Source organism: Papaver somniferum, chromosome 7 (genome assembly GCF_003573695.1).
Source record: "Papaver somniferum cultivar HN1 chromosome 7, ASM357369v1, whole genome shotgun sequence".
NCBI classification, from domain to species: Eukaryota; Viridiplantae; Streptophyta; class Magnoliopsida; order Ranunculales; family Papaveraceae; genus Papaver; species Papaver somniferum.
Genome location: NC_039364.1, coordinates 55,624,671 through 55,630,824, shown reverse-complemented (window position 1 = coordinate 55,630,824; position 6,154 = coordinate 55,624,671).

Sequence of the window (6,154 nt, the reverse complement as noted above, 5' to 3'; positions counted from 1 at the left end):
AAGGTTCAAAAGCAAAATTGTAAGCACAAATAACTCATTTGTTCCAGCCGGTTTTGGAATAATTAATGATGAATGTTGTGATAAACAGGAGGCAAATAAGCAAGACAATAAATCTTCCTTGATTTGTGTAGGATCAGAATCTCGCAACAGTGATATCTTAGCAAAATTATCAACAACACAACACAACAACGTCGCAGAACAATTTCAGAAATGATATAATAAACGACGTCAGCTAAAATCATGAGAAAGATATGATGGTCCTGCGAAAATTAGAGAGTTTGCGAGATTAACATTTGTAAGGTTGCGAGAATGTCGCAAGCCATATTCGAAAATAAAGAACAGATTAACTGTCATCCACTATGTATTTCCCTATAAATAGTCGTTCAGTTGTAAAGGAAAGAGAGAGATATTTTTGAGTAAGAAACAAGTAAATAAGAGAGAGAAAGTCTAGAGCAGAGGTCATTCTTGATTCATTTATCTTTTCTTGTAAGAACATTCAAAGATTGATCAATAAAATTAAAAGTGTAAATCTAAAAATGAGTTGAGTAATAATGAAATCATATGAGGGGTGCAGTGTAGGACTTCCTGCAACTACATATGGCGCTAGAAACAGGGACTTCAAGATCGAAAGTTGAAGATTGTTGTTGAGAATGATCAAATCAAGAAAGTGATTAAATAAATCAGTGAACCAGTTAAAAGAAAGATGATTAGAATTAATGAAGATGACAAAAGATTAGAGTGTAATATGATAACAAAAACGATGGTTAATGAACTCCATGAAAACATCAAAGGAAGAATACATAAACGAAATTTTGAAGGAAGGAAGGTTATGGTGGTAGAAAAGACATCACCCTTGAAAAATTGGGAAAAGCAAAAAATTACATTCATGGCGGCAGAAATACCAAAAGAAAATTTGAACCACAGATCTCCGTTGGTTATTACAGTGCCTATTGCGTGAAAAGAGAAGGAGACAACAACAAAATCCATGGGAGAATGGATATTGAACAGAACTTTAATCGATACAGGAAGTTCAGTGGATATAATATTTCATCATGCATTCAGGGGAATGGGATTTAAAGATGAAGAAATGTCCAGTTCAACATATTTTGTTCACGGATTTGGAAAATCCACAACAAAACCTAAAGGAGAAATAGTGGTACGAATTCCACTTGGAGAGATCGAAACACACGTAACACTGTGCGTGGTGGATATGGAATCGCCATATAATATGTTATTAGGAAGACCATGGATACATGCAATTAAAGTTGTAGTATCAATGTTGCATCAATGTATTAAATTCCCCAAACCAAATGGAATATGTGAAATCAGAGGAGATGTTGACAATGCGAAATTATGTCATCAAATTGAAGTAAAGCATTATGAAGGACAAGCAAAAAAGAAACAATTTCGCAGAAAGTTGGCAAAGGAAGCAAAGAAAGAAGAAGAATTTAGAGTATATATGATAAGGGCAAAAGAAGGCAAAGGAATACCCAGCGAAATTCCGGAGGAAGGATAAGGACCTGTGAAAACAATAAAAGAACCAACACCGATGGGAGAACCTAAACCCAGTTACACTGCCGCAGAACCAACAAAAGAAATAAACGTTGGGACTATAGAAGAACCTCTAATATTGAGAATTGGAACCAAAATGGATGTGGAAGAAGAAGAAAGAACTGTTAACCTGTTGCGAGAATATAAAGATGTTTTCGCAGGAAGCATGGATGAGATACCGGGAATAGATCCATCAATTGCATGCCACAAGTTGGAGATTAACAAAAATGTGAGACCATTTAAACAGAGAATAAGAAAAATTGCAACAACTTACCATTCCCAAATAGAAGAAGAACTACAGAAAATGCTTGATGCGGGAATCATAAGAGAAGCTAAATACCCAGAATGGATAGCGAATATGGTCATTGTCCCAAAGAAAAACAAAGGAATCAGGATTTTCATAGATTTCACTGATTTAAACAAAGCTTGCCCCAAAGATAGTTTTCCGTTACCAGATATTCCTCAAATGGTGGAATCCGCAGCGGGAAACGATAGAGTATCGTCTTTAGATGGGTACAAAGGGTATAACCAAATCCCTCTCGCTGAAGAAGATCAAGAACATACTGCTTTCTTCGCCCCTAGAGGTTTATATTGTTACACGAAAATGCCATTTGGTTTGCGAAATGCGGGAGCGACATACCAAAGAATGGTAGAGAAGGTGTTCGCAAAATGGATACACAAAACATTAGAAGTATACGTGGATGACATGTTAGTAAAGAGTAAAGAAGCTAAAGACCATGTACAAGACCTGAGGGAGATTTTTGAACAAATGCGGCAGTATAACATTAAATTGAATCCTGAGAAGTGTACTATTGGAGTTGCATCGGGAAAATTTTAGGCTACATTGTATCAAAGGAAGGAATACAGGTTGATCCAGAAAAAGTGCAAGCAGTTCGTGACATGCCAACACCAGCAACAATAAAAGATGTACAGAAGTTGAATGGGCTTCTAGCTTCGCTGGGGAGATTCATTTCGCGATCATCAGACAAATGCAAATATTTTTTCGATATACTCAAGAAGGGTGCGAAATTTAAATGGACTGATGAATGTGAAAAAGCTTTTCAAGGGATCAAAGAACATCTTATGAATACAACTATTTTACAAAAAGCAGAATCAGGAGAAGAATTATTGATCTATCTTGCGACGACGTCGCATGCATTAAGTGTTGTTATTGCGAGTAGACGCAGGAGTGGAGAAACCCATTTATTACATTAGCAAAACTTTTAATACTGCCGAGAAGAATTACTCAAAGATTGAGAAGTTAATCTTAGCATTAGTTTATGCATCGTTTAAGCTCCGCATATATTTTCAGGCGCATAAGATAAAGGTATTAACAAAAGTACCAATTGAATCAGTGATGAAGAATTCTAAAAGATCAGGAAGAGTGGAGAGATGGAATGCACAAGTAGGCCACTTTGATATTAAATATGAAATTTTTCTTCACCAAAGTCACAAGTTGTTGCAGATTTCTTGGCAGAATTTCCTTTAGAAGAAGATGAAGCAGTAGAAGAAATGATGGATATAGAAGAACGCGGAGATCCAAAAGATTTACTAACAGAACCAAATAGATGGGAGATATTGGTAGATGGATCATCAAATGGAGAAGGAAATGGAGTTGGAATTGTTTTAATTTCGCCAGAAGGAATAAAGATGGCTTTTTCATTCAGATTGGAATTCGCATCCACTAATAATGAAACGGAATATGAAGCTGTGATACATGCCTTAAAATTCGCAATAGAAATGAAACTAGAAAACCAGGATCACTAGTGATTCGCAGCTAGTTATTCGCCAAATAAAGGGAGAGTATACTACAAATGAACTATCCTTGAAGAAATACAAGAAGCTCGTTGAAGAATTGTCAGCGAAAATCCCAAAAATAAAATGGAGGCACATTTCAAGAAAGATAACAGACTCGCAGACGCATTTGCTTTCATCTCAAGCATGATGACAGATCCAACTGCGAGATGCATAAAAATACAAACACTTCTGTCACCATCAATCAATAAAGAAGAAGAAGTGGACGTGATGATAATAGACAATGAAGAAGAAGAACAAACGAACAATATCGCAGACTGGAGAATGGAACTTCATGCATATTTGGCGAAAGGAGAAACACCAAGAAATAGATTGGAAACACAAATTAAAAAGCCGTGCAACGAATTATGAATTAAGAGATGGGTTGCTATACCGAAAATCCTTTAATGGACCATCACTCAGATGTTTGACACGAGAGGAAGGAGAAAAAGTGCTAAAAATGTTACATAGTGGGGATGCTGGCAATCATAGCGGGGGAAGATCTTTGGCACATAGAGCAAAAATGCAAGGCTATTACTGGCCATACATGCACGAAGATGCCAAACAAATATCAAGACGTTGCGAAGATTGTCAGCGGCATGGAAAGAAAATACATGCACCTGGAGCACCACTATCATCTTCAACCAGTGTGTGGCCTTTTGGAAAGTGGGGTTAGATATTGTGGGACCATTTTTACCAGGTTCTGGACAAAGAAGATATTTAATAGTCGCAACAGATTATTTCACAAAATGGACAGAAGTGAAGGCAGTACAACATATTCGCGACAAAGATATCTTTACATTCATATTCGAAAATATCATTTGCAGATTCGGAATTCCTGCGCAGTTGGTATCTGATAATGGGAAACAGTTTGAAGGACAGAATATAGAAATGCTACTTAATGCATTCAAGATAAAATGTGGAAAGTCTACTCCTTTGTATCCACAAGCTAATGGGCAGGTAGAAGCAACAAACAAAACAATTGCAGATATATTAAAGAAGAAATTGGAAGGACATCACAGAGCATGGTGCGAACAAGTACATAATGCAGTATGGGCTTATAATACAACTAGAAGAGAAGCTACTGGAATGTCACCTTTTTGTTTAACATACGGAGTTGAAGCGGTGTTACCAACAGAAGTTGTTATTCCACAACAAAAAGAGAAGCTTGGGAGAAAAATCTTAGTGCGGGTTTGATCTTAAATAAACTTGATGAATTAGAAGAAAGAAGAGAAAAAGCTTTACAACATATGGAGAATTATCAGCGAAGATTAGCCCGAGAATATAATAAACGTGTCAAAGTACGCGAATTCCAACCAGGAGATTTAGTTCTGCGAGAGACACCAATATATCAGCGAGAAAATGGTGGAAAATTAGCGAAAAAATGGGATGGACCTTACATCATTAAGGAGATAGTTGGAACAGGAGCTTATAGATTAATGGATCCAGAAGGCAGAGATGTTGGTCATAGACTTGACAGACCATGGAACAGGTTGTATTTAAAAAGATATTATCCGTAAGAAGCTTTGAGAAGTTATGGATTCTGAAAAAATAATTGCAAGATTATTCATATCAAAACAAGATCATGATGTGCGAAATTTTCGCAGAGATAATCACAGAACAATGACATAAAAGAAAGGGGCGAACCTTTATGGCGTACACCCTAGTTCGCGAATAAAATTTCGCAAGAGGAAATGTAAGACCTAAAGTACGTCATATTAGGGGGTACCTGTTGCATGGCTCAGGGAAAGGCTACACCGCCACCGGAACCTGAGTCATGGAGATTTGGGGTCAATAAAGCCCATCCGGGAGAGGCACCTTGGATTCTCAGCTTAAGCATATGACTTGGGTTGGGCGACTAAGGTAATAAGGACTCTCCCAAGGAGTGCAGATCTGATCAAGGCGCCGAGGTACACGGTTGAGTCAAGAGTGCCAGGGACGTTTGAAGCGTACCTTGCCATTCTTGACAAGTCTTGGCTTATACTGCACTCGGCCCGAAGAAAACCCCACTTAGGGTGCAGTCTCGTAACCATAAGCCCTATAGGTAAAAGGGATAAGAGGCTGCGAAAACAACTGGTTGTTGTTAAGACTGGATGGGAGGAGCTAACCTTGTATGGTAGAAGTACGCCTCCTTGAAGGGGCAACCAGGGGGAAGATAAGGGCGGCACCCTCCATTAGGGAGCTGATAAGTGTCTTAAGACGCAAATGTCATGAGGCTTTCTATTCGCAAGAGTATTAAGGCTTGTCATATTTGTGCAACAATCCTGAAGAGGCAATAATACAAAAAAAAGATAAGACGAGGTCAATGGGTTTTCGCATGAAAGTGCGAAGACGTCCTGCGATTTCGTCGCAAGACGGCAATGTCATGGGGCTTTATTTTCGCAAGAATATTTAGGCCTGTCATATTGTCGCAACATTCCTGAAGAGGCCATAATACAAAAGAAAAAGTTAAGGCAAGATCAATGGGTTTTTGCATGAAAGTGCAAGGACGTCCTGCGATTTTGTCGCAATGACAAGAGGTGGCATAATAAGACCTTTAATTAGGAAGGCAAAATAAGACCACATGATAAAACAAAATATAAAGTATTCGTAACAGATTATTTTTTGCAAGAAAGATAATGAGAGGCAAGTATGGGAATCAATAAACAAGAAGCATTATCTTTCTCATCAGCAAAATACTAAAAGGAAAAATTGATTCCAAAGTTGGTTGAAGAATATTATTCGCAAAAGTGATAAAAGTAAGACAATTCAAGAAGATAATTCGCCAATGTTCTCAATATCGCAAGCCTCTCCTTCATTTCGGTTCTGA